General features: G+C 43.5%; 1 long non-coding RNA gene across 2 annotated transcripts in view; it reads left to right on the top strand.

Annotated features, from left to right (window-relative positions):
* The window catches only part of LOC118559660, a 51,538-nt gene extending 38,326 nt beyond the window's left edge, over nucleotides 1-13,212 (top strand). Inside the window, exons 1-3 of one of the 2 annotated variants that reach the window (XR_004928954.1) lie at nucleotides 3,144-3,184; nucleotides 12,935-13,013; nucleotides 13,173-13,212. This is a non-coding gene — a long non-coding RNA (uncharacterized LOC118559660). Of the gene's footprint in view, nucleotides 1-3,143; nucleotides 3,185-12,934; nucleotides 13,014-13,172 lie in introns of those variants that run through there. The other variant, XR_004928953.1, reaches the window with a different exon arrangement.
* Nucleotides 13,213-26,411: the final 13,199 nt, after the last annotated feature.

Genomic DNA, 26,411 nt, shown 5'->3' with positions numbered 1-26,411 from the left:
TTTCTGTGTAATTAGTACGTACATAGTGTGGCAATGTAAACCTCAGCAGTTTTGATCAATAGAATTGTAAAGTCACATGTTGATGAGCTTTAAATGTGAAATTCCACATCATATCTTAATGAAATGTGTTGAGTAACATCTGGAGGTGTTCTCCTGTCAAGCTGAATCCAAATTGTCCACTGAACACGTACTAAAGGTTTACTAGCAACATTGACAGCAAGCTAACATGTGAACTGTGGAGCTGGAATGTTCCAGATGCTGGAAAAGTGCAGAAATCAACGTTCCAGAGCCGTTGTTCAGGAACCAGAAGCTGCTCTCACATCAGTTTTAGTCCAGATGTTTGTGTTGCACTAAAAGCTGAAAAGATGAAAGCCATGAGTTGCTTTTAAAAGCAGAAGCTTCATGTTTCTACTGTGCTGTGTGTGATGTGTTGCCAACAATCAATGAGCTTCATGGAAGGAAAGAACGTCTGAGTCGCTGCTTTGATTTTCTTTTGCAGCTTTTCTCTGACTTCTAACTTCAGCTTTAAGCAACAGTTCTGGTTGCTGCTGAAGCTCAGAAATCTGATCCACACTTGGAGCTTTTTACTAAAAGCCATTTTCCATCAATACACACAGAACTGTTAGAGGCTTTTTCTTTGTGCTTAGAAATCAAATGGAGTTGATTCAGATCAAGTCCTGCTGGGTGCGCTCCATTGAGCCCACCTGAACACCACTGGATGGGAGGAGTGAAGATTTCAGAGCTTTCCCTCTAAAGAAGCACAGCTCTTCACAGCTCTGAGAGACATTTTCTTCACAAATCCCAGTCAGTGGCATCTGCAGACCTGATCACATCCAAACATCCCATTTTTCAGGACTCAATCATTTCATCTGTGCAATTGTTCCAGCTGCTGTGGGAAGAATCCAGCTGTGAACATCTGGAGCTTTAATGTGCCGCTTCTCTCCTCCCAAACATCCAGCCTCCACCTGTGGAGAACAGCTGGAAAACAGCTGCAGGTGGAAAGAAGGAGTTTGGACCAAGCTGCCTCCTCTCTGCTCTTTTCTCTGACTCTGACTTTAAATTCACTTTGATGGTTTGAAATGAAATCAGGGTTTCAACCTGGATTTTCAGAACATCCTCAGCTGATGCTGATTTTAACCAGAGACTGTCCACACTCTGCTCAGCAGCACTAAAATAAGGAGAAATAATTCTCTAGGAGCTCTAGTAATAATCTGCATTAGAACAACGGCTCATTTTAGCAGCAGCAGTGTGCTGATATTAAGGACTACAGTTTACTTTGTTACTTTGATGCATTTTTATCATTATTTGGTGGTAGTTTGTATTTTTAGTGGATTCTTGGTTTATATCTTGTTTTTCTGTTTCTGTTTTGATGCCATAATTCCACCAAAGCATCAACTAATTGTTGTTTAGTGTTAAAGGGCTAAAAATGGTTAAAGTGCAGATTGTCATGTGATCAGCAGCTCCTTGCAGCTACTGAGCCTCTGACCTGCTGTGGAAGCAGAAAGGATGGACTTAGTTTTTCACTCACTGCTTCAGGGTTCTGCTTCTGGTTCTGTTCACTAAATAATGACCCAATGGAATCTGTGCTGCTGTTGTATTTCCCTCATTTTAAGAGCTGCTGAGGAACAGATGATCTTTTATTCATGTTCTGATAAATGAAAGCTTAGAACTGACTGTGGTTCTGCTCACTTTTTACCATCACTGACATGTTTGGATCATTTAAAAACGCAGCAAATGGGTTTAATAATCAGACATCATGCAGTTTATCTTTTCACCAGCAGAGGGAGACAAATCTCCAGCAATGAAGAGTCCAGTTGGTTCCCAGTTAAAGCAGGTTGTGGTTCCATCAGAGCTGAACAGAAGCTGGATCAGCAGAACAACAATGAAGCCATTTAAACAGCAGCAGAGTGTTTGTGTTCACACTGGGAGTCATGAGAAGGCTTCATGTCTTCAGACGTCAGCAGGTGAACTTTCCTCTGACTCCCACTCAGCCAGACCAGTCTGAGCAGTTCCTGCAGCAGGAAGCAACCAGCAGCTCTGTTCTCTGGGCTCATTTCTCCTCAGGACGCCATCAGGAAACATTTTCAGCACAACTTCTCTCCTTTCTCATCAAGACTTTATCAACCTGCCTCTGATATCACTGCAGACGCTCTGCTGACTGTTTTAGTCTGAAAGAAAAAGTACAAACCAGGTGAGCTGTGACGTCATCAGTTATGCAACATTTCTAACTGTAACTTTCGGTTTGAACTCACCTGTCCAGGTGAGACACCCAGTCTGGTTCTACGGTGGTTCTGTTTGGTCTCAGTCTGTTGTTCAGATCTTGTTCTTCAGCACTTTGGAGCGTCTGAACAAACTGTAAGTTTACTTTGTTTCCTACCAGAACTTTGTCTTGAGGAACTTTCCTCTTTGTTTCTGCTCTCTGATGTCTGGAGAACATGTTCACTTCTGATTTCAGCACAAAGTTTCATCTCTGCTGTCTGAAGACTAATCTACAGGATTATTAGATTATTGATGAACTGGAACCAAACAACATGATGAACAGCTGATGTTTCTTTGTTTTCTTCACTCAACAAACTGCTTCATGTTTTATTTCCTGGAATCAAACTCCGGTCTCCCATTAAAGTCAGACACAACAGCCTCCTGCTGCTTCCTGTGAGTCCTTTCAAAATAAAATGACATCAATGTTAAAATGTGTTTAATTCAGTCAGATTATTAAATAGTTCAGCTTTGATGCAGCAGATAATCCACTTGTAGAGTTTGATGATTGTGAAATAAAATAGTTGCTGATGTTCAGTCAGAGTGAATCAGTGTCAGTGGATGAAATGTTGCTCCATGGCTCCATCTAGTGGATTGATAGTAGAAGTACAGCAGCTGATGGCAGCTTCCTCTGCCTCTCACTGCTGTCTGACTGCATTCAACTGACACTGATATGAAGCAGAGAAGAAGAGCCAATCAGAGGAGGAGCAGCTGATCTTTTTCCAGCACTAATGATGTAAAGGATGATCAGAGTTGATGTGCAGATGAATGATTTGTGTTTCCTCTGCAGGTGAAGGTAGAAAGTGTGTGTGAGCTGATGTGGATGTGAATTCAGCAGCATGGATCAGTGTGAGGACAGAGAGGAGGGAGTCCCTCCCTCTAAAACCACTCTGTGTGGGGAAGCTGAGAGCCAGAGCCACGCTCAGAGGTGAGATCAGCATCTCTAAGTGTCCAGAGCCCTTTTCACACAGCGTTCTCACTATATCAGGCCAGAAGAGACCAAGTGGTCCTGAAGCTGCTGCTGTTCCTCTTTGCTGCTTCATCCAGACTGAACAGAGCAGCTCAGCATGGTACCAGTGGCTTCTGACAAACAGCAAGTCAGTGTTGCAGAACCAGCTGAGTGACACCAGCCTGTTGCTTAGAGCTCTGGGTTCCAGCAGGACACATCTGGAAAAACTCACCAACTTCCAGAACATTTCCTGGAACTTGATGACCAACATGTGTTCAACATTATTCATCCTAGAAAGAAGGACGGCTGATCAGACATTTATGGAAGAATCTTTACATTTATTTTCTGTCCCTGCATGTAGGTACTGACTGGGTCAGCTAATCTGTTCAAATATAGCAGAACCTCTGATTCCCATCTGGATCCCAGAGTTGTTCTGCCTCAAACATAAATAGACAATTAACACGGAGCAGTTATTTAAGTTGTAGACAATTACCTCTGGGACCCATTTTTCAGCGCAGTTCCTGCTCATATAGGTCCATGATGTAAATGTGGGCTGGTATTAAACAGAAACTCAGAACATTAAATAGAACCTAACAGGATGTATGTTGATAATAATGTTTCCATCAGGATCCATCAAACAGTCAAGCCAGAACCAGAACCCAGCTGTGTGTCCTTAAAGAGCAATGATTCAAAGGATGCCATCATTAACTTCAAATCTTCAGGACCTGCATCCTCACAGAGGTGAGCTGTATCTAACTGCTGTAACTGTGGAAACTGAGTCAGTCTGAAATGTTTTTATTCCAACATGTGTTTAACGTGAGCGCAGCTCTTTTTCCCACATTTCTATATTCATATGTGAAGCGGTGTGTGTTGGATGTTCTCCAGAACCACAGCAGTGAAAGTGGAAAGAATGGATGTTGTTGGAGGCGTCCTGGATGCTGCTACATCATGTTTAACAGCTCTGATCTGTTTGCTTTTGGGCCTCATTGATTAGTCGCCATCATTAAACACTTTTCTCTGCTTAAAGTCAAAGATTTAGTTTGGACTGGAGCTCACTCTGATTGGTTCTGTTCCATGTTAATGAGCTAACTGGACCCTTTAGTCCCTCTCCCATATTCATAGTGACTGAATCAAATCCAACATGGAACCAACTGGACTTTCTCTCTTTGTTCCTGAACCGTTTTGTCTTCGTATCTGAAAGTCTTCCTCAGTTTTAGTGACTGAAGAGTTTCAGTTCTTCTCAGCTAGAGCTGGAACAATCACTGGGATCAGAACCAGAGACTTGGTGTTGTTCCCTCACAGGAGTTTAGAGCTGCAGCTGTTCTTCAGCTCTTAAATATCTCAATGGATTTATTACATTTCAGTTGAGCTTCAGACAAGTTAGCAGAACTGCAGCAACTCATTAAAATGGGTCCAGAAATACTCTGGTCTAAATGCTTCTCTAGATTTTTCTTCAGCAGCTTTATTGTTACTTTGGGAAACTAATAAAATCCTGATTTCACTGCAAGGAATCATGTTGTGATATTTTAGCCAATCACCAGCCCTAGTATGGACCGGTCTCCTCAGTCGGGGTCTGAGGTTCTGGAAATGACCCGTTACATTTCTTTAAGAGCCAAGAACAGAAACCCAGTTCCTCCCAGTGAGCTCTCAGATGTTCCAGTTCTATCTGCAGACAGAGGTTTGATCCGTTATCTCCAGAAATCAGCTGCCCTGTTCTGATGAAAACACCTTCATGTCTTCATGTCTGGAGTGTTGATGCTGATCAGGAGGTTCTGCTGCTTCCTGGCTCCATGTCAGACTAACAGTGGATCACATTTCCATGACCCGCTGGGAAATAGCTGGTAGAGCCAGTCTGACCCATCAAGACTTGGTTCCTGTGTGCGTTGTGAGAGCAGTTCAGCAGGGAAGGAAAGCTTCATCATGTGGTTGGTGGAACCAAGCTGAGCTGAAGTGGACCATCAGAGGTTCTGCTAGTTCTTAGTGGATCAGCAGGAACATTAAACATCTCCAACTACCTGGATCCTCTGGTTCTCTGCTCACATCCAGATGTTCTTCATGGACCTTTACCTTCTGATTGTCTCTGTGTGGACAGATATAATGTGAGCTCACTGGCTTCCAGGGACCTTCAGGATCCATTTTAAAATACTCACCATCACATCCAGGACAGAACCTTACATGGACACACAGCCACATATCTCAGACCTCCTCCAGGTCCACACCACCTCAGGTCTAGTCATCAGAACCTGCTGGATGTCCCACACACTGTCCTGAAGACCTGTGTGGACAGAACCTTCACCTCCACTGTCTCCAAGCTCTGGGTCACTGTCCCCACCAGCATCAGTTTTGCTGACAGTGTGGACAGTTTGAAGTCCCAGTTCAAGGCCCACTTTTTAAAATGTCTACTGGGTGGTTCTGGTCTTCATCCTTTTAGTTCATTCAATTCAATTCAATTTTATTTATATAGCGCTAATTCATGAAACATGTCATCTTGAGGCACTTTACAAAGTCAAAATCAATCATATTATACAGATTGGTCAAAAAAAATTCCTATATAAGGGAACCAGTTGATTGCTTCAATGTCCCGACAAGCAGCATTCACTCCTGGAGAAGCGTAGAGCCACAGGGAGAGTCGTCTGCATTGTCCATGGCTTTGCAGCAATCCCTCATACTGAGCAAGCATGAAGCGACAGTGGAAAGAAAAACTCCCCATTAACGGGAAGGAAAACCTTCAGCAGAACCGGGCTCAGTATAGAGATAGATTAGAGATAGACAACTTTATTTGTCATTTTGTATGCAGAAAGTGCGTACAGAACGAAATTTCGTTTGCATACAGCTTGAAAAATCACAGTAAATTGCAGTAAATTTCAGGATAAGGTGCAGCAGTGATTTATGTAAACAATTGAAATGTAAAACAATGTAACAATGTAAACAATGCATGGGAAATAGACAGTGTGCTATTCACGGTATTCAGGAGAGTATTATTAGAACCGTTTAATATACAAATGTGGTACAGAGTCTATTTGTGGCTTCAGCATTTCAGAGTCCATTTTGTAGCTTCATCAGTTCAGCAGCATGAAGCATATGTGCAAATGTGTAAATGTGCAGTTATGCGAGTGTGGTGCAGTGTCCATTTTGGGTTTCAGCAGTTCATAGTCCATTTAGTGGCTTCAGCAGTGAACGGTCATCTGCCTCGACCGACTGGGGGTTACAGAAGACAGAGCAGAGATGGGGTTGGAAAAGTAGCGTGGACCGGGCCAATGAACTGAACTTATTTTTTAATAGGTTTGATACTGCGGCCCACCCCCCACGTCACCCCGCTGCTGTTTTGCCTACAAGGCCAGATCCACCCCCCACTCCTCCTCCTCCTGACAGACCCCCTGTCCGCTCCTCACCACATCAATCCACATCCACCGACTCCACCCCGCCCCCCTGCTCACGTCCCCCATGATCTGAGGTCCTCACCCCTCCCCCTGCTGCTGCTACTACAATATCCTTCACACCTGACATGGTGAGAAGACAGCTTACCAGACTGCATTCCGAAAAAGCTGTCCCATGTCACGAAGACCTTTGAGAGGCTAGTCCTGGAGAAGCTAGGGCCCATGGTCAGACCCTTCACTAATCCACTACAGTTCACCTACCACCCCGCCTGGGAGTTGAGGACAGCATCATCTTCCTGCTGAACAGAGTCTACACTCATCTGGACAAGCCGGCGAGCACTGTGAGAATCATGTTCTTTGATTTCTCCAGTGCCTTCAACACCATCCGTCCGGCTCTACTGGGTGAGAAGATGACGGCGATGCAGGTGGAGCCACCCATCGTGTCCTGGATTGTTGATTACCTGACGGACAGACCACAGTATGTACGCCTTCAGAACTGTGTGACTCACAGGGTGGGCAGCAACACTGGGGCCCCTCAGGATACTGTCCTCTCTCCCTTCCTCTTCACCCTCTTCACCTCAGACTTCCACTACTGCACTGAGTCCTGTCACCTTCAGAAGTTTTCTGATGACTCAGAAGCAATAGTTGGCTGCATTGAAGGGGGTGATGAGAGTGAATATAGGTCATTGGTGGGCAACTTTGTCACTTGGAGTGAGCTGAACCATCTGCAGCTCAACGTGACAAAGACTAAGGAGCTAATAGCGGATCTGAGGAGGACAAAAACACCCGTGACCCCTGTTTCCATCCAGGGGGTCCCTGTAGACACTGTGGAGGAGTATAAGTACCTGGGAGTGTACTTTAACAATAAGCTTGACTGGCTCCCTGTATCTCAGAGAATAGACTTTAAAATACTTCTGTTAGTCTATAAATCCCTAAATAGCTTAGCACCTAAATACATCAGAGACTTGTTATCAGTGTATCAACCATCCAGACCACTAAGGTCTTCTGGCTCCAGTCTACTCTGCAGAACACAAACCAAACACGGAGAAGCAGCATTTAGTTCCTATGCTCCACTGATCTGGAACAAACTTCCAGAAAACTGTAAAAGTGCTGAAAGCCTGAGTTCTTTTAAATCAAGATTAAAAACACATTTGTTTAAATTTGCCTTTGGATGTTCTAGTTAAACTGTTTTACTGTTTTTAATGTTCTTTTTTGCTTCTACATTCTATCCCTACTTCCTTTATTCCTATATTTTAATCATGTAAAGCACTTTGCATTGTCTCTGTACTGAATTGTGCCATATAAATAAATTTGCCTTGCCTTGCCTTGCCTTGCCTTACCAGGAACACCGAGGTGGTCTACAAAAAGGGTCAAAGCGGACTCTTCTTCCTGAGGAGGCTGAGGTCCTTTAACATCTGTGGGGCTCTGTTGAGGATGTTTTATGAGTCTGCTGTTGCTGGCACGCTCTTCTTCGCTGTCACATGCTGGGGCAGTGGGCTGTGGGCTGCCGACAACAACAGACTGAACAAACTGATCAGGAGGCCGGGGGATGTTGTGGGGGAGGAGCTGGACAATCTGACGGCAGTGGCAGAGAGGAGGATGCTGTCCAGGCTTCAGTCCATCTTAGACAATGTCTCACACCCTCTCCATGACACACTGACCCAGCAGAGGAGCTCTTTTAGCAGAAGGCTCCTCTTACCCAGATGTACCACAGAGCGCCACAGGAAATCATTCCTGCCTGTGGCTATCAATCTCTAACACCCCCCCCCCTTCTGTAACTGTCATTTATGCATTCTCTAAACTGTTCTTGCTCAAGTCACTATCACTTCACTGGGATTCCCAAGGGAAGTGATATGAGTATTGTGATATGGTATTACCTTGTATGGAATGTTGTAAATATATATATAACAATGTGTGTATTCTGGAGCATGTAACAAAAGTAATTTCCCCCTGGGATTATTGAAGTATGACTGAGTCTGAGTTTCCAGAGTTTCATTTTTTCATCTCAGGAATATCGGCAAAATTAGAAACATTCTGTGCAATTTTAGCTTCCCTTCATTGGCTTCCTGTTAAATCAAGAATAGAATTTAAAATTCTTCTTCTAACGTATAAAGCCCTTAATAATCAAGCTCCATCATATATCACAGCTCTGATTACCCCGTATGTTCCTAACAGAGCACTTCGCTCTCAGACTGCAGGTCTGCTGGTGGTTCCTAGAGTCTCTAAAAGTAGAATGGGAGGCAGATCCTTTAGCTATCAGGCTCCTCACCAACTCCCAGTTTTGGTCCGTGAGGCAGACACCCCGTCTACTTTTAAGACTAATCTTAAAACTTTCCTTTTTGACAAAGCTTATAGTTAGAGTGGCTCATGTTACCCTGAGCTACCGCTATAGTTATGTTGCTATAGGCTTAGGCTACTGGAGGACATCAGGGCCAATTTGTCTTGCTCTACTGAGTTCTACTGTTCTCCAGTGTACTGTTCTCCAGTTTTGCATTGCATTACATTGAAATGACTGTTGTCATTTCAGCTTTTAACTTTTTGCTCTCTCTCTTTTTTCTTCATAGTAGGTACACCTGGTCTGACGTTTTCTTAACTGTGACATCATCCAGGGAAGACAGATCACCCGCTATTACCATCTAATGTAGAACAGATTACTGGATCAATGTGAGCTTCTGTGCTTTTTTGTCTCTCTTGTTGTGTCTCTGCTCTGTCTTCTGTAACCCCCAGTCGGTCGAGGCAGATGACCGTTCATACTGAGCCCGGTTCTGCTGGAGGTTTTTCCTTCCCGTTAATGGGGAGTTTTTCTTTCCACTGAGGCTTCATGCTTGCTCAGTATGAGGGATTGCTGCAAAGCCATGGACAACACAGACAACTCTCCCTGTAGCTCTATGCTTCTCCAGGAGTGAATGCTGCGTGTCAGGACTTTGAAGCAATCAACTGGTTCCCTTATATAGGACATTTTTGACCAATCTGTATAATACGATTGATTTTGACTTTGTAAAGTGCCTCGATATAAAAGGTTTCATGAATTAGCGCTATATAAATAAAATTGAACTGAATTAACATGAACAAACTGGAATCTGTCCGACAGATAAGATTTAAACCAGCTAATGCTTTCCCCTTAATCCCTACAGTATGCTCAAGTCTTTGTAGGAGAATATTGTGATCAACTGTATCAAATGCAGCACTGAGATCTAACAGGACATGTACAGACACAAGTCCATTATCTGAGGCCATGAGAATATCATTAGTGACCTTCACCAGAGCTGTTTCAGTGCTATGATGAGCTCTGAAGCCTGACTGAAACTCCTCAAGTAGGTCATTACTTTGTAAATGTTCACATAGTTGATTAGCAACTACTTTCTCAAGAATTTTAGATAAGAAAAGAAGATTAGGTATAGGTCTGTAATTTATTAACTCATCTTGATCAAGAGATGGTTTCTTAAGTAAAGGTTTAATAACAGCTACTTTAAAAACCTGTGGTACATATCCATTTACTAAGGATAGATTAATCATGTCTAAAATAGCGCCACTGATCAAAGGGAATATCTCTTTAAACAACTTGGTTGGGATTGGGTCTAACATACAGGTAGAAGGTTTAGATAAAGCTAAAATTTTAGATAGCTCAGAATGCTCTACTGCTTTTAAACAGTTCAGACACTGTGCAGGTTCTAAAGATTTCTCCAACACTGCCTCACTTACTGAGGACAAGGCAATCATGTTTGGGAGGATGCCAATTAATTTAGTTTTTATGGAATCAGTTTTATTTATGAAGAATCCCATAAAGTCAGTACTGCTAAGAGCTAAGGGAATGGATGGATCAACAGAGCTATGACTCTGTGTAAGTTTGGCAACTGTACTGAAGAGAAATCTAGGATTATTTTTATTCTCCTCAATTAATGATGAAAGATATGCTGCTCTAACTCTGCGAAGGGTCTTTCTATACAACATTAGACTGTCCCTCCAGATTAAGTAGGATTCATCTTGGTGTGTAGAGCGCCATTTTCTCTCCAATTTCCTAACATTGTGCTTCAAGGAACGCAGCTCTGAATTAAACCAGGGAGCCAGCTTCCTGTGAATAATCACCTTCTTTTTCAAGGGAACTATATCGTCTAATGCAGAACGCAATGAGGAAGTCACACCATTAACAAAGACATCTATTTGTGAATGGGAAGAAAACTATTACTGCCATCTGCAGGGCATTTCTGTGATACTGAGGATATTAAAAGGGGGACAGACTCTTTAAAGTTTGATGCAGCATTGTCCGATAAAGATCTACTATAATGGAACCCTCTTTTGGGGGTGGAGAACTCAGTTAGATTAAACTCAAATGTTAATAAAAAATTATCAGATAGGACAGGGTTGTGAGGAAATACTGTTACTTCTTCACAATTAATGCCATATGTCAGCACAAGGTCTAAAGTATGGAGCCAAGAGTGTGTCGGTTTATGCACATTTTGAGCAAAACCAATTGAATCTAGGATAGTTTTAAAGGCTATGCTAGTTGTACTAATTTACTTATGGACTGTGTGGAAATCTATGTAAAATCAAACCAATGTGTTCCTCTGTCTGTACTTTATCCTATTTCTAAAAGTAGAAATAATTAAATAGCACTATTATTATGTTGAACCCTAATTATGTTTTCTAAACAAAAAATAGCAATGTTTAGGCACCATCTCATGTTGTTATACACTCTATAAAACGAATAACACATGCTATTTATATCTGAACCGCCTTAAAGGGATTTTTTGAAAGCTTACATTCTTTGCTTGTCGATTTTTCCAGCAGTCTTCAGAACTCCTGCCTGACACTGAATATTTTTGTTGATAAAATGTATTATACTTCAGAATTAAATATTATTTTAAGATGCTAACGTTGGTTACTTACATTTCTTAAGTTCCACAAATGAAAACTACTCTCTCCTGCTTCTTCTATCGCCTGTTATAGCATGGATAATATAATTTTTTTAATCGTTGTAGTAACCGCAGTATTCTAGTGTGAATTAACAGGTTATCATGTTCTGTGTCAACATGAATGTTAAAATCACCCACTATAATAACCATGTCAGTGTTTAACACCAAATCAGATAAGAAGTCTGACAACTGATCTAAGAAACTGAGTGTAAGGACCTGGTGGACGATACATAACAACAAACAGAAGAGGTTTTATTGCATTGCAATTTGGATGAGGGAAACTGAGGGTTAAATGTTCAAAAGAACTGTAGTTATTTATTGGCCTGGGACTAATTAATAAATCAGACTGAAACATGCGGCTAAACATGTCATCACTGGTCAGATCAGGCAGGGGACCAGAGAAAATTACAGAGTCCGACATTGTTTTAGCAAACTTACACACCGAAGCAACACCAACTTTAGTGACCTCCGATCGGCGTGACCATCATCACCGCCAGCGTGTATTTACGCTTATCCTTAGCCAGCAGTTTCAGGTAAGATTCTATGTCGCCCGTTCTGGCCCCTGGCAGGCATTTGACTATGGTCCCTGGTGCCTCTAGTGCCACGTTTCTGACTATCGAGCTGCCAATAACCAGGGTCGGCTTCTCAGCGAGTGTGTCGCTGGGTGGGGAAAATTTGTTAGAAACGCAGACGGGTTGGTGGTGACCTTGGGGCTGAAATCTAGAGCTATGCTTCCTACGAATCGTCACTGGAGGACCGCTACGTGAAGTTACTCTATGTGGCTCCGCACTAGCAAAGGGGCGGCTATCAGCTGGTTTTTCAACAGCACAAAGCCGGGTCTCCAATTCTGACACCCTCGCCTCCAAAGCTACAAAAACACTACATTTATTACAAGTACCATTATTACTAAAGGAGGCAGAGGAATAACTAAGCATCTGACACAGAGAGTAGGAGATAGGTGGATAGACAGAGACGGAGAAGCTGAAGTAATAGTAATATTACTTCAGCTATAATAGAGAAGGAGCCATTGTTGAGCTAAAGCTAGGCTAGGCTAAAGTTAGGCTAGTGCACTCTTAACACGCCAAAAAAGCAAACCGTGTGAAACACGAGGAGTTCCCAAGCGTGATGTGCAGCAACAGAAAATGTTTTAAAAGTGCTTATGTGTTAAAAACAGATGTTACAGCAAAGACATTAAAGATAAAAGTGAGAGAGTCTGGAGCAACAGTCCGCAATTCACACTGTGACAATAGGAAGTGACACAATACGCCTTGCCACATACCGCAAACATCTTCCTCTTTTTAACTTATTTGTATCATGTTCATTTGATGCTCAGTTTTTCTGTTTTACGGACTTTTACTGTGAAGCTCTTGGTGATTTCATCTTTGAAAACTGCTGGATGAATATTTCCTTCCTTCCTAATTGTTCTGGTTCCTCCACAGAGTGGACCAGCAGAACTCAGAGGTTCCCAGAGGTCCGTCTGCCCGGCAGCATCAAATCCACCTGGACTCCATATTTATGGTCTGTACATGTACAACAACTACTTTTCCATCGGTTCTGTTCAGTCGTCTCCATGCTGGACTTAGTGGACCAGTGGACCGTCAGCCTGTCCAACATGGTTCTGATGTATGGATCCATGATCTTAGTCTGATTTGTCCTTCATTTATAATTCTGTTCCAGCTGCTGGAGGACAACATTGTCACTTTTGTGAAGAAGGAGCTGAAGAAGATCCAGAAGGTTCTGAATCCAGATGACCCAGACTGCTCAGAGAGTCAGAGAGATGATGAGGAGGTGTTGGAAGGTGAGGATGAAGAGCAGAGGAGGAGCAGCAGAGAGGCACTGATGAAGATTACCCTAATCTTCCTGAGGAGAATGAAGCAGAAGGAGCTGGCTGACCGTCTGCAGAGCAGTAAGAGGATTTCTATAAAGATTTAACCTGATGGATAAATCACACATTTACTGATGTCTGAAGAGATGGAATCACATTTATTCACATCATCTTCAGAAGATCATTTGGTTTCATCCTGATTTAATTTTTTTCTGTTCATTTAGAACATTTTGCTGCAGTTTGTCAACAAAAACTTAAATCTGGTCTGAAGGAGAAGTTCCAGTGTGTGTTTGAGGGGATCGCTAAAGCAGGAAGTCCAACCCTTCTGAACCAGATCTACACAGAGCTCTACATCACAGAGGGAGGGACTGGAGAGGTCAATGATGAACATGAGGTCAGACAGATTGAAACAGCATCCAGGAAACCACACAGACCAGAAACAACCATCAGACAAGAAGACATCTTTAAAGTCCCACCTGGAAGAGATCAACCAATCAGAACAGTGATGACAAAGGGAGTGGCTGGCATTGGGAAAACAGTCTTTACCCAGAAGTTCACTCTGGACTGGGCTGAAGACAATGCCCACCAGAACATCCACTTCATATTTCCATTCACCTTCAGAGAGCTGAATGTGATGAAAGAGAAAAAGTTCAGCTTGGTGGACCTAGTTCATCACTTCTTTACTGAAACCAAAGGAATCTGCAGCTTTGAACACTTTCAGGTTCTGTTCATCTTTGATGGTCTGGATGAGAGTCGACTTCCTCTGGACTTCCAGAACCAGGAGATCCTGACTGATGCTACAGAGTCCACCTCAGTGGATGTTCTGCTGACAAACCTCATCAGGGGGAAACTGCTTCCCTCTGCTCGCCTCTGGATAACCACACGACCTGCAGCAGCCAATCAGATCCCTCCTGAGTGTGTTGGCATGGTGACAGAGGTCAGAGGGTTCACTGACCCACAGAAGGAGGAGTACTTCAGAAAGAGATTCAGAGATGAGGAGCAGGCCAGGAGGATCATCTCCCACATGAAGACATCAAGAAGCCTCCACATCATGTGCCACATCCCAGTCTTCTGCTGGATCACTGCTACGGTTCTGGAGGACATGTTGGAGACCAGAGAGGGAGGAGAGCTGCCCAGCACCCTGACTGAGATGTACATCCACTTCCTGGTGGTTCAGACCAAAGTGAGGAAAGTCAAGTATGATGTAGGAGCTGGAACAGATCAACACTGGAGTCCAGAGAGCAGGAAGATGATTGAGTCTCTGGGAAAACTGGCTTTTGATCAGCTGCAGAAAGGAAACCTGATCTTCTATGAATCAGACCTGACAGAGTGTGGCATCGGTATCAGAGCAGCCTCAGTGTACTCAGGAGTGTTCACACAGATCTTTAGAGAGGAGAGAGGAGGGCTGTACCAGGACAAGGTGTTCTGCTTTGTCCATCTGAGTGTTCAGGAGTTCCTGGCTGCTCTTTATGTTCATCTGACCTTCATCACCTCTGGTGTCAACATGTTGGAAGAAACACAAACATCTAAGGAGTCCTCAGTTTCTAAGGACACTAAACCAAAGTCTTTTTATCAGACAGCTGTTGATCAGGCCTTAGAGAGTCCAAATGGACACCTGGACTTGTTCCTCCGGTTCCTCCTGGGACTTTCACTGCAGACCAATCAGAGACTCCTACAAGGTCTGCTGACACAGACAGGAAGTAGCTCACAGACCAATCAGGAAACAGTTCAGTACATCAAGAAGAAGATCAGTGAGAATGTGTCTGCAGAGAAACGCATCAATCTGTTCCACTGTCTGAATGAACTGAAGGATCGTTCTCTAGTGGAGGAGATCCAACAGTCTCTGCGTTCAGGAAGTCTCTCCACAGATAAAATGTCTCCTGCTCAGTGGTCAGCTCTGATCTTCATCTTAGTGTCATCAGCAGAAGATCTGGATGTGTCTTCCCGCCTCAAAGAACTGGACCTGAGTTACAAGCCCCTCCAGGATTCAGGAGTGAAGCTTCTCTCTGCTGGACTGGAGAGTCCAAACTGGAAACTGGAAACTCTCAGGTACAAAGTTCTCCATCCTGTAGAAACCAGATTTCTGTCCATTACCTGATAAAACATGATGGAAATGTTAGTTCACTGATAGATTTGTTAACTTTTGTCTGACCTTTACTCCCTATGAATAGAAACCAGGCACAGATTCCTCATATAGGAGTGATTCTGAAAGTTTTTTTGTGCCCCATTAAAGAATTAAACATTTCCAGGACCTCCGACAACAAAAATGTGTCAGAAATGTAACTTCAGAGGGCCAAGGCAGGCGCCTTTCCAGTTTCCAATCCAGGTTCCCGGGCGTGCGCCAGCCCACTCGCGGCAGCTGCTTCACGGGGCCGGGGCCCCCGCCGCGGGGGCGGGGCGCCCCTGGGGCCTCTGGCCCCCAGGGCCCATGGCCGGGACCACTTCAGCGGGGCTAGCTGCCGGCGGAGCCCACGGCTCTTGGGGGCGTCGGCATTGCGGTGGCTGGGGGATTTCCTCGGGGTCGTCTCTACTCTTTCCTTGGGGAGAGGGTTGCAGATATCCTGTGTCGGCCCCTCCTGGGCGACCTGCTTTGGGGGCCCCTTTGGGAGTCCGGGATTATGGGTCCCCTGACTCCTGCCTCTGTGCTCGGGGAAGGCGGGCCTTTGGTTCTCCACAACCACTATCAAGCTATTTCCTTCTGGATAATTTTCACCTAAACTAGTGCACTTTCACAAACTCCCACAGGTGCTGGGTCCCAGGTATTAAATGTTCACTTATATACAGTAAGCTTATAATTTATTTATTTATTTATGTTCTTTCACTTTCTTTTTTCAGGTATCACATTACACATGTCAGCTTACATAATAATATATATGATTTAGCAATGGCATCTAGGTGTTATTCGATTGTATCTGTTGCTTTATGTCTGTTGGTTGTCTCTTTCCAGGTGATGGAGCAGACGGAGAAGGTTTTATCATTCTCTCCCTTTTTTCTCTTCTTTCTTTCACCTCTTCTCTTTTTTTTCTCTCACTTCTTGTTCTTCCTTTACTCTCCCATTGTAATGTCCATATAATTTGAAATTCTCCCTGCAGGAATCACAATAAAGCTATTTACAAGCATAAATCAAGTGGAGCACTATGGCGAAAGCTGTTCGCTCCACTTGTAAAAGCAAAATCTGTCGAGCTCTATCTGGCATTGAGACATCAATTCCTATTGCCACATTGCTAGACAGGACACTGGGGGGGGGGGAAATAAATGTAACTTTTATTGTTTTCTCTTTTAATGCATTAAAGCAGTCGCTCTGGAGATTATGCAGAATTTAAAATTTAAATACACTGTAAAATGATGGTCCACGCATCGGCGTTGCAGGACCCATCACTAGCATTTACAAAGCAGACTAACTTGGCCTTAGAACAGTAGCTAAGATTACTGTATTGACGTTGTGTAATTTTCTCAGACTTACCAAGTGGTTGGGTTGCTTTAACCTGCTCATTACACAGCCTTGTGTACTGAAAGCAGCCCAGCTTAGCGCAGGTTCTGCTACATGTTGCTGCCCCTGAGAGACCTGATGTCACCGCCACCGTCATCATCAGCCATGGCAGCTGTTGACGGCCCTGCCACAAACATTTCTGTTATTTTTTAACATTTGGCAGCAAGTGCTTGAAAAGCAATTTGTTTTTGTTTTTATTCACACAGTTTCTCTGAGCCTCTTCACTTTTTCTCCATCTCAGCATCCTAAGTTACACCTAAAGGTAGTTTATTTACAATGAACCAGTTCACAACAAAAGGCAACATAAAGATGTGTTAAATCAGAAAGATCCATCAATATTTCCAAGGAGACTATTGGTGACTGTAAAGAAATCAACAATATTTCTAATGAATTGTTTAACAGCAGATTTTTCTCCCTGTCTCCTCAGACTGAGTGGCTGTAACCTCTCAGAGAGAAGCTGTGAAGCTCTGTCCTCAGTTCTCAGCTCCCAGTCCTCCAGTCTCAGAGAACTGGACCTGAGTAACAACAACCTGCAGGATTCAGGAGTGAAGCTTCTCTCTGCTGGACTGGAGAGTCCAAACTGCAGACTGGAAACTCTCAGGTACAAAGTTCTCCATCCTGTTGAAACCAGATTTCTGTCCATTACCTGCTACAAAGTTTATGGAAATGTTAGTTCAGTGATAGATTTGTTAACTTTTGTCTGACCTTTATTCCCTATGAGTAGAAACCAGGCAGAGATTCACCGTATAAGAGTGATTCGCAAAGGTTTTTATTTTGTGACCACTTTGAAAAATTAAATACATTCAGGACGCCCATCCCATCAGAGTGTGTTAGAATGAAGGCTGTCAGTTTTAGCACGTTATTAACACGTTAACTTTGTTAGACCATAACGCCGACAATTTATTTTTTGTCGCCGTTAATCTCGTGTCAAAACACGTACACCGTTCCCTAATGTTTTGTAATTATGTAATTACCCGCCGTGCTCTCCGGACTGTTTGTTTTACCCTCGGCGCTTTCCGTAGTTTCAAGGTTGCTAGAAACTGTAGCAAAACAGACCCACACTCACTGTTGCCAAGACTGTTTATTTCATGATACTTTGGGCTTCTTTTTTCTAAAGTCACTTGTAAATTTAATGAGTCGGGGGTTGTGCGTTTTTTTGGGCATGTTTCTAAAAGTGAAATCGCTTATTCGGGCTCTAAAATAAGTGACGAAACATTGGTTATTAAGAGACCTGCTTGCACTAAATATCCCTCCGCCATAGAAGCAGAGAGAAAAACTCTGCCCGTATTTTCTGCAGTTTACTTTTGCAATAACGTGTGATAACTGCTGAAAGTAGATTAGGCGGTGCAGAGATTGGTTCTGAAGATAACATTGCAGAAACCCAACCCATAAATCATACTTTAATGGTTATTAATTTGTTGTCTCTGTATTTGACAAACTAAGGCTGAATCACGGTGCCAAATGAAGTACCTGGAGTTACTAAACATTTGCTAAACAGTCTCTGTAAAGTTCAAAAACAAGTGCAGCCGGCCTGACTCGCTGCACCCTCAACAATCCCAACAAGTTGTCCAGATGATTGGTCCAAAAATAATCCAAGGAGACGTTATTGCATTTAAAAACGTTTTAGTGAATATATGGAAAAAACAAAAAAACAAAAAAGGGTGCCAAACATACAAAATATGAGGGCGACAGAGGTCAAAAAACCATTTGGCTCCACTCTGTCAGATCCACAACCAAAAACCCCAAACTCCCATGATGCATCATCCCACAAGGCAAGGCAAGGCAAGGCAAGGCAAAGTTATTTATATAGCACAATTCAGTACAAGACAATACAAAGTGCTTTACATGATTAAGATATAGCAAAATAATAAAATGTAGATAGAAAATAGAATAAAAGCAAGTAGGGATAGAATGTAGTAACAAAAAAAGAACATTAAAAACAGTAAAACTGTTTAACTAGAACAGTCAAAGGCAATTTTAAACAGATGTGTTTTTAATCTTGATTTAAAAGAACTCAGGCTTTCCGCACTTTTACAGTTTTCTGGAAGTTTGTTCCAGATAAGCGGAGCATAGGAACTAAATGCTGCTTCTCCATGTTTAGTTCTGGTTCTAGGTATGCAGAGTAGGCTGGAGCCAGAAGACCTGAGTGGTCTGGAGGGTTGATACACTGATAACAAGTCTGTAATGTATTTAGGTGCTAAGCCATTTAGGGATTTATAGACTAACAGAAGGATTTTAAAGTCTATTCTCTGAGATACAGGGAGCCAGTGTAAGGACTTTAGAACTGGGGTGATGTGCTCTACTTTCTTAGTCTTAGTGAGGACGCGGGCAGCAGCGTTCTGGATCAGCTGCAGCTGTCTGATCCACTTTTTAGGCAGACCTGTGAAAACACCGTTGCAGTAATCAATTCTACTAAATATAAACGCATGGATTAGTTTTTCCAGATCCTGCTGAGACATCAGTCCTTTAATCCTAGAAATGTTCCTCAGGTGATAGAAAGCTGACCTTGTAATTGTCTTTAGATGCTTTTGAAGGTTCAGGTCTGAGTCCATCACTACACCCAGGTTTCGGGCCTGATTGGTGGTTTTTAGCTGAAGCAACTGAAGCTGTGTGCTAACTTTTGATCTTTCCTCTATTGGTCCAAATATTATTACTTCAGTTTTGTTTTTATTCAGTTGAAGAAAATTTTGGTACATCCACGTATTGATTTCTTCTACGCATTTACTCAGTGCCTGAACTGGTCCATAGTCACCTGGTGACATGGTGATGTAGAGCTGTGTGTCGTCTGCATAGTTATGATAGCTGATGTTGCTGTTTTTTATTATCTGAGCTAGAGGGAGCATGTAGATATTGAATAGGAGGGGACCCAGGATGGACCCTTGGGGAACCCCACATGTGATTTTTGTCATCATTGATGTAAAGTTACCTACTGATACAAAAAAGTCCCTGTCCTTTAAGTAGGATTTAAACCAGTTGAGAGCTGTACCAGAAAGGCCGACCCAGTTCTCCAGGCGTTCTAACAGAATGGAGTGATCAACAGTATCAAATGCTGCACTGAGGTCCAACAGAACCAGCACGGTGGTTCTTCCACAGTCTGTATTTATATGGATGTCATTAAACACCTTGATCAGGGCGGTCTCTGTACTGTGGTGAGGAAACCTGACTGGAAAACATCAAAGCGGCTGGTCGTAGTTAAGAAGGTGTTTAATTGTTGAAATACAACTTTTTCAATGATCTTACTGATAAAGGGGAGGTTTGAGATGGGCCTGTAGTTCTGGAGTAGAAGTTTGTCTAAATTGTTCTTTTTCAGCAGTGGTTTGATAATTGCTGTTTTTAGGGACTGGGGGAAAACACCTGACAGAAGGGACGCGTTTATTATCTGAGTCAAATCAGACGCTATGACAGGTAAAACTTTTTTAAAGAAAGCTGTGGGGAGAGCATCAAGGCAGCTTGAGGAGGAACTTAACTGCTGAATTATCTGCTCTAAGCTTTTGGAGTTTATTTGGCTGAATTGGGACATTTGGTCAGAATCAATTCTGGTAGGAGACAACGTTGGTACTGAACTTAGTATGGATGTACAAACAGATCCTCTAATCTTTTGGATTTTTTCAGTAAAGAAGCTAGCAAATTCGTTGCAGGCCCTGGTGGAGTGGAGTTCGGAAGCCACTGACACAGGAGGATTTATTAACCTGTCGACTGTGGCAAATAAGACACGAGCATTATTAATGTTTTTCTTGATGATCTCTGAGAAGAAAGATTCTCTTGCATTTTTCAGTTGTAAGTTATATCTGTTAAGTCTCTCTTTATAGATGTCATAGTGAACCTGGAGTCTGTTCTTTCTCCACCTGCGTTCAGCTTTCCGACATTCCCTTATTTCACTTCTAGCTGCTGGAGCATTTCTCCAAGGAGATTTTTTCTTCCCGGAAAAAAACTTCACTTTGACTGGACCAATGCAGTTAATGATATCTACTAGCTCATCTACTGAGTTGCAGCCCAAGGTTGAGGTAGCAGAGTAAGCTTGAATAAAAGTTTCAGTGGCATTGTCCTTAAAGGTGCGTTTTCTTACGATGTCCCTTTGGCTAAATGAGTCACTGGTAATTATACATTCAAAGGTAACGGAGAAGTGATCGGATAGGGCAACATCAGTTACATTGACCTGTGAAATGTTTAGACCTTTAGTGAAGATCAAGTCTAAAATATGGCCCTGTTTGTGTGTTGGCTGTTTAACATTCTGAGTTAAACCAAAGTTTCTAAGTGTGTCACACAGTTATTTTGCACTTCTGTCTTCAGGGTTGTCAACGTGAAAGTTGAACTCTCCCACAATAATTAAACAGTCATAATCAACACATATCACAGACAAGAGGTCACTAAAATCCTTAAAAAAATTTGATGTGGACTTAGGAGGCCTGTAAACATTCAGAAACATAGTTCATACCGGGCTCTTTACCTGCAGAGCCAAATGTTCAAAAGAGTCGAATTTTCCCAAAAACACCTTTTTACACTTTAATGAATCATTAAACAATGTTGCTACTCCTCCACCTTTCCTTTGCTGTCTGCTCTCGAAAAGGAAATTGTAGTTTGGAGGTGTTGACTCCATCAGTATAACTTCTTCATTAGATTCATGTAACCATGTTTCTGTTAAAAACATAACATCAAGATTGTTGTCAATAATAAAGTCATTAATTAAAAGGGATTTTCCTGACAGAGATCTAATGTTTAATAAACCTAGTTTATATGATATGGTGGTTGATGATGTCTCTGTGGCAGGTTGCATCTGACAGTTAATGACTTTCAAGTATTTGTTCCTGTGCATCCTTTTGTTTTTCTTTTTTCTGCCACGTATCATCACAGATATTCCGTAATTCCCGGGAAAAGACCCAAGCTGATTCTGGAAACTGTCATGTCTGATAAACGTGCAGCGAGGGCCCGCTGTGTATCACAGCGAAGTAATCTGAAGGTCTTGAGGACAGGCATGTTCCGTGATACGTAGAGGAGGATCTGGGGCTCTGCGGCCTTTGGAAGATGCTGGTTTAGTCACAGAGCTGTGGCTATATGGAGAGGATGTCATCAGTAGGCCAATCTTAAATACTTTGTTCATGTTGGGAGAAAATTCCAGAAAAGGAACCTCTGGGCTTTGTGGAGAGGAAGGCGAGGCGGGTGTAGTCCGGACCGGTGTTTGTGACGATGGCGGTTCTTGGTCCTCTCGTTGTCCTGCTGAGATCTGGGATAAATCCTCCTATAGTTCTGACGTAGCCTCTTTCTGTGTCATCTTTCTGTCCATCTTTATCTTGGCTTGTTCGGGCTGCACTGTGCTTATCATTTGTTTTGGCACTGGATGGACTTTGTTTTGGGACAAAGCTGATGGCGTATGGTTCACAGAATAGAAGATGTTTGAAATCAACCGTTTTGCACCTGACCTATTTAAAGAGAAGCCATTGCTGCTAAACAGATGTCTTCTTTCCCAGAAGATGTTAAAGTTGTCTATGAAGGTTACAGTTGTTTGTTTTGCATGTTTTTTTTTTTTGTTTAGCATCAGAATTCTGGAGAAAAATCTCATCTCCACAGTAAACGGGCGAGTGAGGGCCGCTAAGAAACACCTTGACATTAAGGCCATGAACTAGGTTCAACAAACAAATGTAATCCTCTTTCAATACTTCTGATTTTCTTATCCGGGTGACGTCGCCCAGGGCTTCAGCTTGTATTATGAGTTTTTCCAAGGTCGGGCGTTCTTTCAAGATCCTCAGAAGGTGGTCTGTTATTTCAGACACCAGACCAAAGTTCGAAGGGTTATAAATCAACATCTCTGTGTTTTTCTTGTTACAGAAATGTTTAATCCCCCTTACAGATCCATTGCATAATATCAGGGTCCTTGGACCTGTGGCATGTCTTTTCTGTGATGTCTTAGAACGAAAATCGTTGACATACCTCTGATTGTTGTCGTGATCCGTCCTGGTCACATTTTGGAGCGGAGCGAATCTGTTTCGTAATGGAATTCCAGCATTTCCAGCAGGTTTACTCCTATCATTTGTTTTGAGAACAGCCCGTTGTTGTTTCATTTGTCTTGGGACATCTCTCTGTAGTCTCGGACAGTTTTCTTTGTCTGGGTGTGGGGTTCGTTGATCCTTTGGTCTTGCACCCAGAGTGATCCAGGGATTCTCATTTTCCTCCGGGGACTGTTTGTTCGCTGAGTCGCTGGGCTTGTGGTCACCATTCAGAATCACAGGCAGGGTTGTTTCATTTCCATGCGTGGCGTTTACATCATAATTCACTTCGAGTCGACAGATTTTCAGTTCCATAACAGCTATCTTCTGTAAAAGCTTGTCAAAGTCCATTGTGGTGAAGGTAGGCATCCTTTGAATCGGGTGGTTCTCCTTCATATCCGCTTCATGTTGAAGTCTTTCCATAAGAGCATTTTTCCTGAGAACTGCCTCCTCTGGGCTGTTGTAAAGAGGCATCTTGTGTGGATTAGCTGAAAACTAAAATAGTCCACACGGGGAAAAAATCTAAATCAAAAATAAATCACAGAAAATAAATAAAATTAAATAACTAAATCCAACTTTCTGTAATTTTGGTTAAGAGATAAAAAGGAGATAAAAAGGGGAGGAAAATGCAAGCAAGCAGGGAGCAGAGAAAAGAGCGTCCGAGTAGGCAGAGAGGCGGAGAGCAAAAAAGGTGACACGTATGCATCCTTAAATCAAAAAGTAATAAAAATAATAACAAAATATCCACAATAGTTAAATATTCAAATTCCCCAAATTAATATTAATTACCAATAAAATCTAATAATTTCAACAAACAAATAAATTTAGCAAGAAAACTAAACACAAAACATTAACCATAATGCATTCAAAGAAAATCACAAAATGTTCATTCAGGCTCCTACAGTCTCTTTCATGAGTATTAAGCTCCTACACAGTTACAAGCAAAGTGTAAGACTGGAATGACCTGGAAGTTTAAAACCTTTTTCCAGGCTTAAACTGTATAAATATGGATATAAACAGCAACCAAAAATATTCAAAGAAGTTATTGTTGTTGGTGTGAAAGCTCAGAATTAGATGTGAGAGAGTGAAAAAATTAACCACAAAACTTGTGACTTTATTGAAATGTGTCATGATTTTTATATGTTTTGCCCACATGCAGACAGAATACGGATGCGTAGTTTAAGATGTTTTATTAAGAGTCAGACTACAGAGATCGAATCTGATGATAGAATCTGTCGAGGTCTGAACGTCAATGCTGGAGAAACTGTGGGAAGAAAGGAGAATTGTTAAGAGAGATCAAACCAGAGAGAAATCTCCAGAAGCCGAGCCGGTTACCATTTAGTTGGGCAAACCTAACCGGGGAAGTAGTGACGAGGGAACTCTGTGACCGAATGCTCACGGTGGATAGCTGGTGATTAGCGGCTGGGGGGCGGACTAATGTTAAGTCGGCGAGGGATCCGGAGCGAGCCACGGCGGGCAGGAGTGACAGATGGAGCAACCAGAGTACGGAGGAACCAGCAGAATCCAGGGAAGGGAACCTCAGGCCCGGCTTGGTATCACCAAGTGAGTAAGAGGGGGAACGCCAGAGCAACATCTGAGCTTCAGGGATTCTTAGGAGCTGGTTCGACGAGCGAGACGTCATCCTTAAGACGCTAGTGAACACTGCTCGAAACGAGCCGCAGGTGTGGGCCACGCCCCCCAGCCAACTAGAACCACCTGTGAAGCAGAGTTAGAACATCAACCAAAACAGAGAACCCTGACACTACCCCCCCCCCCCCCTCAACAGTCGCCTCCTGGCAACCCAGACGATCACGTGGACGGGCGTGAAGTCCAAAACTCACTGAGCAGGTCCTGGTTGGCCACCACCGAGCCAGAGACCCATGACCGTTCCGCAGGACTGCGACCCTCCCAATCGACTAGGTACTGGTGTACTTTACCCCGTCGACGGGCCCTGACTGTCCTGAGAGGGTGGAGGGGGTTCGGAGGGAGAGCGAAGCTCGCTCTCCAGAACAGGCTTAATCTGAGACACATGGAACGTGGGATGAACTCGGGAGTGAGGAGGCAGGCGTAGACGCACGGAGGTGGGGCTGATAATAGACTGGATCTCAGTAAACCGAGGAGCAAGTTTCTTGGCCGATGGGTTAGACAGGACGTCCCTGGAGGATAACCAAACTCTCTGACCGGGGCGATACTGAGGGGCAGGTAACCGGTGCTGGGCGGCAAATCTCTTGTTCTGCTCTGCGGTGCGTGTAAGAGCAGTGACAGTGGACCTCCAGGTATCTTGGCAGCGGTGGATGTAATCGTTGGCGTATGCAAAGGGTATACGTTGTTCGTCAGTGGGTAGGAGGGGCGGTTGATATCCTAGAGAAATCTCGAATAGTGAATGTCCGGTGGCAGATGAAACATGAGAGTTTAATGCATACTCGACCCAGGGTAAAAATCTGTTCCAGCCTGAGGGGGAAGATGAGGGGAGACAGCGGAGGGTTGTTTCTAACTGTTGGTTCATCCTCTCTGTTTGACCGTTGGTTTGTGGGTGATATCCAGACGGGAGGGTGTAGCGGGCACCGAGAGCAGAACAAAAGTGCCGCCAGACATGAGAGACGAACTGGGGACCCCGGTCAGAGAGGATGTCTGTGGGTATTCCATGAAGTCTGAAAACATGACGGACGAGTAGTTGAGCAGTCTGAAAAACGTTGGGTAACTTGCGGAGAGGAATCAGATGGCAGGCCTTAGAAAATCTATCCACCACCGTGAGGATGGTGGACATGCCCTGGGATGGCGGGAGACCCGTGACAAAGTCTAGAGCAATATGTGACCAAGGACATTAAGGAACTGGGAGGGGGTTTAGTAAACCAGAAGGTGACTTATAGGAAGGCTTATTCTGAGCACAAACTGGACAGGCTAAGACATATTCGCGCACATCCTTAGTCCAAGATGGCCACCAAAAGCGACGAGAAACCTCAGACTGGGTTCTAGAAATGCCTGGATGGGCGGAAAACTTGGAGTCGTGACTCCAGCGGAGAAAATCAGGTCGAAGAGATCTGGGGACATAAATAAGACCCACGGGGCAGGTGCCAGGGTCAGGATCGAGTCTCTGAGCTTGGTTAATCCGGTCCTCTAGCTCCCAACGTAAGGCTCCCACGGTGCAAGTGGGGGGTAGTATGGGTGCTGGTTCCTTCTCCTCTTCCTGGGGTGCAAACTGTCGAGACAATGCATCGGGCTTGATGTTTCTGGAGCCAGGACGGTAGGTTATGATTAAATAAAACCTGGAGAAGAACAGGGACTAACGGGCTTGACGGGGATTCAGACATCGGGCTGACTGCAGATAAGCAAGGTTTTTATGGTCGGTTCAAATGATTATGGGCTGCTCGGATCCCTCTAACCACTCCTCTAATGCCAACTTGATGGCGAGCAGTTCCCTATCCCCCATGTCATAATTACGCTCGGCTGGAGACAACCGGCGAGAAAAAAAGGCTCACGGGTGAAGTTTATTGTCTGAGTCTGAGTGTTGGGAGAGAACTGCACCAACGCCAGTGTCTGGCGCGTCTATTTCAAGGGTGAATTGTTTAGTGGGATTGGGGTCAACCAGTATGGTAGCCTGAGAAAACTTAGTCTTAAGG

The sequence above is a fragment of the Fundulus heteroclitus genome, unplaced genomic scaffold (genome assembly GCF_011125445.2).
Source record: "Fundulus heteroclitus isolate FHET01 unplaced genomic scaffold, MU-UCD_Fhet_4.1 scaffold_333, whole genome shotgun sequence".
Taxonomy (NCBI): Eukaryota; Metazoa; Chordata; class Actinopteri; order Cyprinodontiformes; family Fundulidae; genus Fundulus; species Fundulus heteroclitus.
This window is presented reverse-complemented; position numbering and strand designations above follow the sequence as displayed.